Here is a 12,408-nt window from a genome sequence, read left to right on the forward strand (position 1 = left end):
CAGTGGTTGAGAGTCCGCCTGCCGATGCAGGGGACGCGGGTTCGTGCCCCGGTCCTGGAAGATCCCACGTGCCGCAGAGCAGCTGGGCCCGTGAGCCATGGCCGCTGAGCCCGCGCGTCCGGAGCCTGTGCTCCGCAGCGGGAGAGGCCACGACAGTGAGAGGCCCGCGCACCGCAAAAAAACCCCTAATTTCCCATTCCTCCCTTACCCCAGGCCCTGGCAACCACCGTCCACTCTCTGTCTCTATGAATTTGACTACCCTAGGTGTTCATTCGTGGAATCATACATATTTTTCTTTTCGATGATTATAGTTGCATTATAGCAAAAGGTTACGAATCCGAACAGCCAAAGGGAGAGACACATAGGGCGAGGTCTGGGAGGGCTCCAAGTGCAAAGCTGCTGTCCCCTCAGGGGTGTGTTACACGCATTGCCCTCCGCGCGGGAGGTGACGGACTCAAAGCGTATGGCCAACCGGGGCAGTTCACTGCGCTTGGCGTCCAGAGTTTTTACTGATGCTTCATTACTCAGGCACGATTGGTCATATCACTGGCCATGTGATTGAACTCCATCTCCAGCCACCCCCCCACCGCCCCCGCCCCCATCCCAGGTCAGGCTGACATCACTGACTCAAACCCCCAACCCTCCAATCACGTGGTTGGTCCTTCTGATCTAGCCAGCCCCCTACCCTGAGCTATCTCGGTAGCATAAACCACGGAGAGGCCCACCATGGGTCACCTCGTTAGCATAAACTAGCAGGTGTGGTCTGAGGGACCCACAGGGAATAATGGAGACACCCCTACCCTTGGGGAAACTCCAAGGGGTTAGAAATCACCTCCCAGGGACAGGGGACAAAGGCCAGCCAAATTCTTTATGAGACATCATCCCAACATTGCTGCCATTATCCCATTCCTCCCAGAGGCTTTCCTAGGAGACCACTGACTCATCCACTGGTGAACAGCCTGGGGACCCAGTTCTGGGCGTGGGCTGGTCATTTAGCTCCATGCGGCCCTGGGGAGAATTACTTAACCTCTCTGTGTGACACTTCAGTTCCACGAGGGCAGAGATGTTTCTCTTGTTCACTGATAAATGACCCCCAGGGCCTTGAACAGTGCCCGATAGGCACAAAATAGGTGCTCAATCAATATTTGCTGAATGAGTGAATAGACTTCAGTCACTTTACCTGAACCATTAGGATTGTTGCTAGAGTCCGATGTATGGGGGCCCTTGGGGAGCTGTGGGGCTTCGGGCAGGGTTGAGGGGCAGTAACTCACTCCTACCATCGCTGTGGTAGTGGCTAGGTTAGCCCCTCCCAGGTAACAGGTGCAGCCGTATCAGAGGAGCCTTCTAGAGGCCTCATGCTTTGACTCAAGGGAGTGACTGGGAACCAGAGGCTGAATAAGGTCCTATGACCTTCACAGGGGACCTGGGGGTGTTTTACTAACAGCTCACCAGGCTCCACTGCCTCAGTTCAGTTCCCCAAAAGGCCTAAGTTCCCTGGAAAATGGGTGGGAATGTCAACCTGCTTCTTCTCTTAAGGGACAAGAAGCGTTAGGACAACATGTTGCCTCCTGATAACTTGCCAGGCCTTTTCGCCTCCGTTACTCACTCGTTCAGGTCTCTGTTTGGCAGATGAGAATGCTGCCGCTCAGAGGTCAAGCCCCTTGGGGGCCAGTGGGAGAGTGTCTGTGACTCCAGGCCCTGCCCCTGCAGGAGCCGGGGCTGGGCTGGGCTGGGGTGAGCAGAGGCCCTGTCGTGGCCTGAATAGTGGCCCCCAAAGATATGTTCCCATCCAGGAACCTGTGAATGTGACCTTTTTTGAGAAAAATGGTCTTTGCAGGTGTAATTAAGTTAAGGATCTCGAGCTGAGGTTATCTTGGGTTACCCAGGTGGGCCCTAAATACAAAGACAAGTGTCCTTCTAAGAGACACACAGAGGAGAGACATTGGGAGGAGAGGAGAAGGCCATGTGAAGACAGAGGCAGAGACAGGAGGGATGCTGCCACTAGCCAAGGAACAGCTGGAGACACCAGAAGCCGGGAGAGCAGGGAAGCCTTCTCCCCTAGAGCCTTCAGAGGGAGTGGCCCTGCAGACACCTTGGCTTTGGGCTTCTGACATCCGGAACTGTGGAAGAATCCATTTCTGTTGTGTTAAGCCGCCATGTTTGTGGTCATTTGTTACAGCAGCCCTAGAAAACGAATACAGAGGCTCTAAATGCTACCCCACACTTACCATGGTCTCCCTTCAGGACTAGGAGGGAAACTGAGGCCAGCACCCAGGCAGAGGGGACAGTGAGAGGCTGTGGCAGATGTGGGTGACAGCCCAGCCCATAGACGTTTCCCTCTTCATCCTGGCGGGAGAAGGCCCAAGGCCTCTGGTGTCCACCTTCCTCTGTGCAGGGAAGAGACTCCCTCTTGAGTAGTCTAAGCCAATCATGCTGAGCCTTGTCTCCTCTGCCAGTGATTGGTTAAGGGGTGGGCATGTGACCCCGTCCCGGCCAATGAGATGTGAAAGGTTTCCTGGCTTCTAAAGAGGAATGTATGGGACCAGACAATCCCTCATCCTCTCATGGACTTGTCGGGGGTAGATGGAGCCCCGGTAGCCACTTTGTGACCGTGAGGACAGTGAGCTGGCTTACTGAGGAGGGCCGAAGGCAAAGGGAGAAAGGAAAGTACCTGACTCCCTATGATGTTGTCTGGTAGTTGATTAACCAGCCCTGGAGGGGCCCTGCCCTTGGACTTCTTATAGTGGTGATAATAAATCTCGTTGAGCTTGTTTGAGTCAGAGATTTCTGCACTTGCGGCCAAAGCATCTCCAGTCAGTGGTTTTCAAATGTTTTATCAAATCTCATAGTGAAAACATTTAATTTTATTTTTTAAATTTATTTTTTGTTTATTTATTTTTGGCTGCGTTGGGTCTTTGTTGCTGTACGTGGGCTGTCTCTAGTTGTGGCGAGCAGGGGCCACTCTTCATTGCAGTGCACGGGCTTCTCACTGCAGTGGCTTCTCTTGTTGCGGAGCATGGGCTCTAGGCACGTGGGCTTCAGTAGTTGTGGCGCACGGGATTCAGTAGTTGTGGCGTGTGGGCTCAGTAGTTGTGGCTCGCGGGCTCCGGAGCGCAGGCTCAGTAGTTGTGGCGCACGGGGTTAGTTGCTCCATGACATGTGAGATCTTCCCGGACCAGGGCTCAAACCTGTGTCCCCTGCATTGATTGGCAGGCGGATTCTTAACCACTGTGCCACCAGGGAAGCCCGTGAAAATATTTTATATTGGAACCCAGTACACGCAGTCACGTATTGATAGAAAATTGAAACAAACAATTCACAGGATAGTATGTTCAACACATTCTGGTAATTTCTATTTTATTTTTGTTTGCTTGTTTAATTGCTGGTCACAATCTAATACATTGGTTTCATGACCTACCAACGGTCAGGTCATAACACACAACTTGAAAAACATTACTCTGAAAATATACAGAAAGAGATGCCAGAGAGAGAGAGAATTAGAGGGAAGGAATCAAGCAACTCCAAGGAGGCAAAGTCACACAGACCTGGCCTCAGACCCTGAGATGTTCCAGACGTCACCCAGGTGGCTTGGGCATAAAGAGATGGAGAGGGAGAAGCAGGGAGAGAGATGGGCAGGAAGGACCAAATAGAGCCACTCACCCACAGATGCCGGTGTGACACCGTGAGAAGGGCAGAGAGGGAGACAGGTGAAATCAAGTGGAAAACACAGAGGCCCAGGGATAGGCAGTTGGAGACAGAGAGACAGGAAATGAGCAATGAGATGCAGGGACAGAAACACACACAGGCTGGGAAACAGAGATTCTAAGACTGAGATCAGGGATGCGCTGCAGACGGAGCCGCGAGGATGGAGACAGGCCTGTGTGAGAGCAGTGGTCCTGGGGAACAGAGGCTGGGTTTGGGGCTGGGATCGGTCACTAATTGGCTGTGTGGCCTCGGCTGAGGTCACATGGCCTCCCTTGGCCTCTGCTTCCTTCTCTGAGATATGGAGAGATGGCCTCTGCTTCCTTCTCTGACATTCTCTTGCACATGAGTGTGGAGAAAGTCACGATGGACATACTAGGACGGTCCCGCCTCTGAAGAGCTGTCCTCACGGACCCCTGCCCTTGACCGACCAGCCTTTAGCTGCCACACACCCGAGGCATCTCCAGTGTCCCTCCCCCGACGGCCGCCTCCCCCACTCCTCTGCCCAAAGGAGGGAAACGCGTTTCCCTGGGAACAGCTGTGTTTCCTCCACACGCAAATGTTCCCTTAAAACGTTTCTGAGGAAGAGCGGATGGTAATGAGTGCACATCTGGCCCATCGGCACACTTCCGTTTTGGCAGCTCCAGAGCCCGCCAAGTGACGATTCCCTAATGTTCACCACGTCCCAGCACCTGCTATTCCCAATCAGGCTCGTACTGGTACACCTCAATTAGGAGCAGGTTGGGGGCGGAGCGAACGAAGAGGGAGAAACCCCCTTCCCCAACATCCCTCCGTTCTGCTCAAAAGCCAGAGAAGAGGTCTGGGAACCAGCGAGGGCACCCGTTTCTGCCTTTGCCCTTCCTCCCTCCCTCCCTCTATTCCTTCCTTCCTTTGCTCACCCAGCTACCTGTGCTGTGTCCTTCCGGGATGCAGCTCTAAATGACGCATGCTTGCCGTCGAGTTTCCCACAAGCTCCTAGGCAGACAAGCTCCTCCCTGTAATATGGGGGTTGGCAGACTTGTTTTGCAAAGGGCCAGATAGTAAATACCTGGCTTTGCAGGGCACACAGTCTGTGGCACAACTATCCTACCCTGCAGTTTACTGCAAAAGCAGCTGTGGACGGTACTTCAATGAATGAGCGTAGCTGTGTTCTAATAACATTTTATTTCTAAAAATGGTGGCAGGCTGGATTTAGCGCCTGGGTCACAATTTGCTGACCCCTGCTATAGTCTAAATTCAGGTAGTCACACCTTGCGGTGTCTGCCTTTACTATCCCTCCCACCCACTGTATAACAGGAGCCCCACCTCCCCTCCCCCCAGCTGCTGAGGGGCACAGTTGATTGGACCAGGGTGACACCTGGCCCAAGCTGGGCCAATCAGAGTCTTTCCCCCTGGCTTGGCATTCGGCCAAGAGGGTCAGCTTGCATCTGGAGCCGATCTCCCTGGGAGCTGAAGTGTGGCGTCTTATTGCTGCCCCCTGGACAGAGAAGCAGAAAAGGCCAGGCCTCAGAGCATGTGGATGAAGCAGCCCACGTGAGAGAGGCTGCCTGGGATCCCAGTGCCCTTCCGGACTCTGCAGCATCCCTTTCTGAGCCCCGACCACATCTCCTCCCTCTGTTCCCAGAAGCAACCCCCGCCCACGCCGGATCCTTATTATAATGCCTGCTTTTCCGTTTACGGTAGCTTAGATTGGTGCCTTCTTCAGCTAACCAAGCAAAGCCTCCTGAACCACTTTCTTCTTCTGCAGACCATTCATGCAATTATTTGACATTGGTGCCAGGGCTTGCTGTACGGTAGACACAGACACGAGCGGGTCATGTCCTTGCCCTCCAGCAGCTGATAGGGTAGGTGTCCTATCCACAGGGGAGATGGACGTCCCTGTTCCTCACCCTGGCACAACTTGCAGTGGACTGATTAGGACCACGTCACCTGCCAGGGAGCAAGGGGTGGAGAGGAGGCAGAGGAACATGAGGGCCCCTGCAGAGGGGCCATTTGTAGGACTTAAAGAATGAGTTGACTGTCACTGGGCAGAACAATAAGGGGAGATGACATGAGCAGCATTTTCCAAAACAGTTTCATGGAACACCAATCCCAGGAGTTTTATTATATTCACTCTCCTGTTCTCCCTCACCCGGAGACCTCCAATGCCATCTGGTTGATAATGGGCCCTTAAAATTACTCAACCTTCCAGGCTCCCTTGCAGCTAGGGTGCTCATGCGACATGCTTCCGGCTGATGAGACGTAGCAGAAGTCTGCTGGGGGGAGCTTCTGGGATATAAAGGTTCAGTTCACCTTTGCTCTTTGCCTCTTCCTGCCTGCAGTATAATTGTGGTGCCTGAAAGGGCTGCAGTCATTTTGCCACCGGGGGTGGGGGATGGGGGGTGGGGGTGGGGTGGAAGCTACGTGTTAAGGATGGCAGAGCAGGAAGCTGGAAGGAGACTGGGTCCCCAGTGCGACGTCTGAGCCACCACATCGGCCCTGGACTGCCACTCTCTGTGCTGGTTCCTGGCTACTACCGGGGAGCTGTTTCTCAACTCGCAGCTCAGCACATTCCTAACTAATACAATGTTTTGTGATAAAAGGGGGACCAGTTTCCACTGTCAGAGATTCAAAAACTAGATTATTACAGCCTCCGGGAAGTCTTAATGCAAAGATGGTTGTCTAACCCAATGCTTCCCAAAACGTTTGTCCACCAACAACTGCCCGTCCCCGCCCTCTCCGAGACAGCAATGGACATCCCATGGAACACGCTTTGGGAAACAAGCTGTAGAGGAAAGAATATGGGCTTTGGAGTCGAGGAAGACCTGAGCTGGACCTCTCTGAGGCAGAGATTCCCACTCCATAAGATGAGGGAGAGTCATATAGATCAAAGGTAATCTAGATAAAGCACCTGGCACTGTACCTGCTTCCTACTCAGTTGTCAGCAATTCTCATTAACTACGGATCATGTTTTGGAAAGAAGGTGGCATTAGAGACAGAAGATCCTAGCTTGAGGAATAGTTCTACCACTTTCTTGAGACCCTGGGCAGGTGACTTCACTTCTCAGGGCCTCTGTGTTCATCTGAACTGTAGAGTGGAGATTATAACGTCCTCTTGGGGGAATGGAGTTGTGTGAAAAAGTCTGACACAGAGAGGTCTCACCCAATGTCAGAGGCAATGTCTGAGCGGAGCTCTGTCCATCAGACCCTGCTGCCAGACCCTTCGGGCTAGCTCTGCCCCCAGCCTCCCCACAGGAGGCTGCGTACACACTGAGCAACTTGGTGCAGGAAGTCGGGCAGGATGGCTTTGGCATTTTCATTTTGTCAGGTGTCCGCCTTGCCTCCCAGCCCACCTCTCCATCTTTCTCAGGGTCACCACTGGACCCCCGGGGGCTCCCCAGGGCAGACCTCCACTCCAGCCCAAGCCTTGTCGCCCAAGCCTTGTCACCCAAGCCCGCAGAGCTCACTGCAGCTCCCAGGCTTCACCCTGCCAGCATCCCCGGATCACAAGCTCCAAACCACAGACGTGGGGTGGAGTCTTGATGCTGCCACGGGGACCTTGGGGAAATCACTGCCCCCTCTGAGCCTCGGTTTCCTCCTCTATAAAAAGAGGGGGTTGCAATGTATGGTCTCGAAAATGAAGTTGAGGAGCTGGATAAGACTTGCTTCACAGGGTTGTGAGGAAGACTGAGAAAAAACTGTATCTGTGAGTATTTGTAACTGACGCCGTGCGATACTCATGATCACTACCGTTCTCCTTTGTCGTCCCAGCTTCTCTCTTGAGGCCTTTCATTGTCCTTAGGTGCCCTCTCCCCGCTCCAGAGCCAGAACTTGGCTTTCTCTTTAACATTGGTAGCGTGCTAACTGCTAACAGCTGCTTTCCCCCTACTCGCTCCCCAAGGTTCCCAGACCCAGAGCATCTCTCCATGGTTCCCTGTGCCTTCACTCCTACAGGGCCCACACAGGACCAGCCACCACTCTTTCTACCACTACTCTTTCCACTGGAAGCCTTTCAAGTCTCACCGTCTTCAGCAGGCCCCCCAGCCAGCCCTGAGTGCATTTTCTTTCGTTAACAATCCTTGGTGCTCTGTTGTGCGTGTACCCCGTGCTCAGCGCTGCGCTGGGGGCTGGGCTCTGCCTGGTGCCCCAGTCCTGCTGACAGGTGGATGAGGCTGCTACCCTCTTACCCATCCCAGGCGGAAACCCAAGTCTGACTGGTCTGAGGTCTCCTCTACACTTGGATCTCAGAAACCTCACTGTTCTTTGCTTTCCTAAATCAAGCTCAGCCTGAATCCACACGCCTCCTGAACCCGTTATAAGGGCCAATTTTGTGTATTTCTACAGCACCCTATTTTCCATCCCTTTCTTAGATCCTATAGCAAGTCTGATTACATGGCGTCTGGAGACATAGGGCAGGGCCTGACCTGTCGTCTGGGCTGTGGCTGTTGACGTGGCCTCTGCCCCTTCCCCTGCACATGACTGCGTGGGGCCTGGTCTTTCTCCTCTGTTCCCTGCTGCATGGGGCTGGCTGCACTTACAGCCACTGAAGACCCCTGTCCACCCCCCTCACCTCCACCACCAGCCCATCAAGCCCCCGTCCACATGGGGAGCAGGGACAGGACGCCACCTCGGAACTTACAGCTCCCACCCCTCCCAGCAGGGTGTGGAGAGGAACCCACCATCTTCTAGGTGCCAAGTTACCGCCTCTCTGACCCTCAAGGCTCTCTAGCCCCCATGCTCTCCCCCGACCCCCTGGATGGACTAAATCTGGTGACGGCCCCTGAAACGTATCAAAGGCTGTCACTCTGCCCACCTCTCCCTGACCCTGGAACTCATAGTCATGGACTCCCCTTCCCGGGGAGACGGTGAGAGATGCTTTCATTTTCCTCCACCACAAAAGTATGATATTAAAATTTTTTTCAACAAGTCACGTGTAACCTAACTTCCAAGGCCCCTTGGGCCCACCTGCCTGCCCAGACTCCTGGATTTCTGGAGAAGGAACAAGTTCCCTGCTAGCCAGTGCCCAGCCACTTAAGATGGGCTTAGCTCAGTCCAGGATTTGTTTTCTGTGATTCTTTAAGGGTGACCTAGGTGAGGAGAAACCATGGCCTGAGACAGGGGACTGGATGAGATGACCTCTGAGGCCGTGAAAATCTGGGAAAGAGTAGCAGAATCCCAGACCCAACCGAGTGCGGGGGTGCTGCATTGTGCTATAAAAACCACAAGAGGGCGCCCTTGCACCAACAAAGACACATGCCATATAAAGTTCTCCCACGGCTGCTGAGCCAAGAAAGGCCTCACTTTTTTTTTTTTTTTCCTTCTTTTTTGCGGTACGCGGGCCTCTCACTGTTGTGGCCTCTCCCGTTGCGGAGCACAGGCTCCGGACGCGCAGGCTCAGCGGCCATGGCTCACGGGCCCAGCCGCTCCGCGGCATGTGGGATCCTCCCGGCCCCGGGCATGAACCCGTGTCCCCTGCATCGGCAGGCGGACTCTCAACCACTGCGCCACCAGAGAAGCCCAGGCCTTACTTTTTTTACTTGTTCGATTGTTTTCGTTTTTAATATTTTCCTTTTTGAAACAACGTCATACATAAAGAAAAGTTGCAAGTACAGTACAAGTCGTTTTTTTCCCTGAACCAGAATAAGTTGCTGAAATGATTCCCCAAGTACACCGAATTCTTGTGTTCTTTCCTACAAACAAGGACATACTCTTAACCACACTGTAGCCCTCAAAATCAGAAAGTCGGCACTGAAACATCTCTGTCACCTAATCTGCAGCCTCCTTTTATGTTTTGCCATGATATTCTTTGTAGCAAGATAGCCAGAACAGAAACATGCTTGCATTTACTTGTCAAGTCTCTCCTCATATTTCTTTGATTTTCAGAAGTACCAGGCTCTTGGAGGATGTCCCTCAGTTGGGGGTGGTCTGACATTTCTCATGACTAGATTCAGGTCCTGCGTCCGTGGCAGGAATTCTGTGCTCTTCTCTGACGCTGTCTTCTCATGGCATCCTACCAATGGACAGGATTCAATGTGTCCAATTCCTGATGACATTCACTTTGATCACTTGATGAGGGTGGTGTCTGCCAGATTGCTCCACTGCAGTGTTATTCTCTTGCCGTCTGTAACGGATAAGTATTTTGTGGGAGGTACTTTGACATCATGTAACTATCCTGTTCCATTTATTTATCTGTGTGAGTATGGACTCAAGGTTTCTGATTCTGCTCAATGGGTTATAATCTGTTACCAACATTACATAATTTGGTGCTCAAACTGTCGCCGATTTGCCTAGTGGGAGTCCCTTCCAGGTGGCACCTGCGTCCTTTTGGCACGTTCCTCTCATTCTTTGAGCGTTTCTTTGCTTTCTGCCACCACAAGATGTTTCAGGCTCATCTGGTACTTTCTCTGCCCCAGTTGTGGAATCAGGCATTTCTCCAAGAAGCCCTGGGTCCCAAAGTGGAGAATGTATTTCGAAGCCAGGATCTGGGGGCTAGGTGTACTTGTTGCTATTGGCGTGCTGTTGCTCCCAGGCCCTCTCTGTGGTTGGGGCTAGGGGACATATGTATTTATTGGGTTTACGTGTTATATCAATACATAATGTGTTTATATCCATCTATCTATCTATCCATCCGTCCATCCATTAGTTTAACCTGAAACTTCTCACTCCAGTCACCACCCCAGTTCCATCTAGTTCTGTCCCTTTTCATATTTGTAACTCCCTTTTCTGATGCTGAGGAACCTACCTCCCATTATCTCTAATATTCACTTACCTGATTAATCCTTCTTTATGGAACCAGTCTCCCACTTCTGCCACCTCCCACCACCGATGCCCGCCTCACCCCACCCAGGCTTTGACACCCCTCTGTCGGTCACTGCAGCCACCTTCCTCCACAGGGATGCTGTCCTCCCCTCTCACCAGGCTGCCCCTCAGCTGCCCCGCCTCACCTCACATGGTTTTCAACACTCTGTGTAGCCTCCACCCCAGTGCCTGACCCCAAGAAGACACCTGTTATCCAGCTCCACCTAATGACCTTTGAACTGTTGAGGAGGGGCAGAGGAGAAGGGTGAGGAGGAAGAGCTGCTTTTGTATGGAATTAACTGTTATCTTTTTATAGTATTCTGTTTTTGTTTCATGATTATAATCTCATCTTGTATATTTCTGAGGGTATTAATGACAGCGTTTGCTTGTTTGTTTTGCAGTTTCTTCTAACTGCAGAGTCTGATTCCTCCACGTTGCTTTTTCTGTTTGTTTATAGATAGATAGAGGTCTTCCAGGTCAGGGTCTCTCTTCAGTGTCTGGGGACCCCTGGCCGCAGGCTCACATGTCATGGTGAGGAATTAACCAGCTCACTGGAAGCTCTGAGAGCTCATCAGCTATGAGAGTCCCTGTGGGCCAGCCGCTGGGTCATTTGGTTGGGGAACTCCTGATGTCAGGACCTTTAGACCACTCTTCTTGAGCAGCTCAGATTCTGCAGAAAAGACTTTTCCTGTCTCTGCCTGGAGGGGGAAGCCTGGCTGCCAGGGCTCCGGGGGCCGAATGGGACAGAGGGTTAGGGTGGAGGTGGTGTTGGCAGTATTATGATACGCTCACGCAGTTCTCCAGCGGATGGTATATACCCTACCCTCCACTTCTGCTGGTGCTCTCCCATCAAGAGACCCTCCGATGTTACCCCCCAAGAAGATAACCCAGCTGTTGAGATGTGGAGCGAGAGAAGCCGGGCCTGTCTTTTTCTTAGACTTTCCCTCAGTTCTCCTGTTGTCAGCCCCTCTCTGCTCTGCCCCTCCAGAGCTTCTGGAGCCTCCAGGTCCAGAAGATTCTGCAGTGCAAGCTGAGTTGGTGCTTGGCTTTCCTCAAGTAACACCACTGTGTCACTGTTCCATTGTCTTGGGTTTCTATCTCCCAAAGTTTTGTTGCCATTGTTTCTTCTCCTGTCCCCCAGTCTTTATACTTAAAAAAAAAAGTCACCCTTTCTGGTTTTTGTGGTGAGGACTGAGTGGGCAGCAAAAGAAGATGTAGGTGTCTAATCTGCCACATTGACCTAGTCCCCTTCCCTCGCCCCTGCAACAGACTGACGTTGGGGCTGTCATCTGCGTCCATCCCTCCTCCCCAGCTGGACTGTCAGACTCTAGCTGGACATCTGGGAGAAACTCAGTACCCCTCTGATGGACAGAGGGGGTCTGTGACATCTTACCACCTGTCATTCACTCAACACTCCACAAATTAGAGCATCCCCACCAAGAGTTCGACCCCAAGGGCCTGTTGACCCCATCCTATCCCCTAAAGGTTCTTCAGCCAGCTCCAGGCTGTTCCTGGACCCTGGGCAGCCCCTCTCAGGGGCAGGATGGTACCAAAGAACAGCCCCAGCTTTGCAGTGGTCAAGTGCATCAGCTCCCAGCCCAGCTGCTCCCTTGCATGCTCTTGGGTGGGCTTCTCACTGCCATGCCCACAAATGTAAGATGGGGATGACGCATGCAATTTTCCTCCTGCTGCCAGGTGTTTCTCAGCACCTGTGTGTTTGGGTGGGGCCGTGTGACTAGTTCTTGCTGACGATTTGTCAGCTAAAATGATGTGTGTAACTTCTGAGCCTGATTGTGTAATCACTGATGCAAGGCCCTCCAGAACCTTCTTCGCTCTGCTGCCACGGTCAGTAGTATTTCCAATGGTGGCTGCTCTGTCATTCTGGGTCTCAGAGTGAGAACAAGGATGAAGTGGAACAGGAGTCCCAGCC

This window comes from Tursiops truncatus, chromosome 2 (genome assembly GCF_011762595.2).
Source record: "Tursiops truncatus isolate mTurTru1 chromosome 2, mTurTru1.mat.Y, whole genome shotgun sequence".
Lineage (NCBI taxonomy): Eukaryota > Metazoa > Chordata > Mammalia > Artiodactyla > Delphinidae > Tursiops > Tursiops truncatus.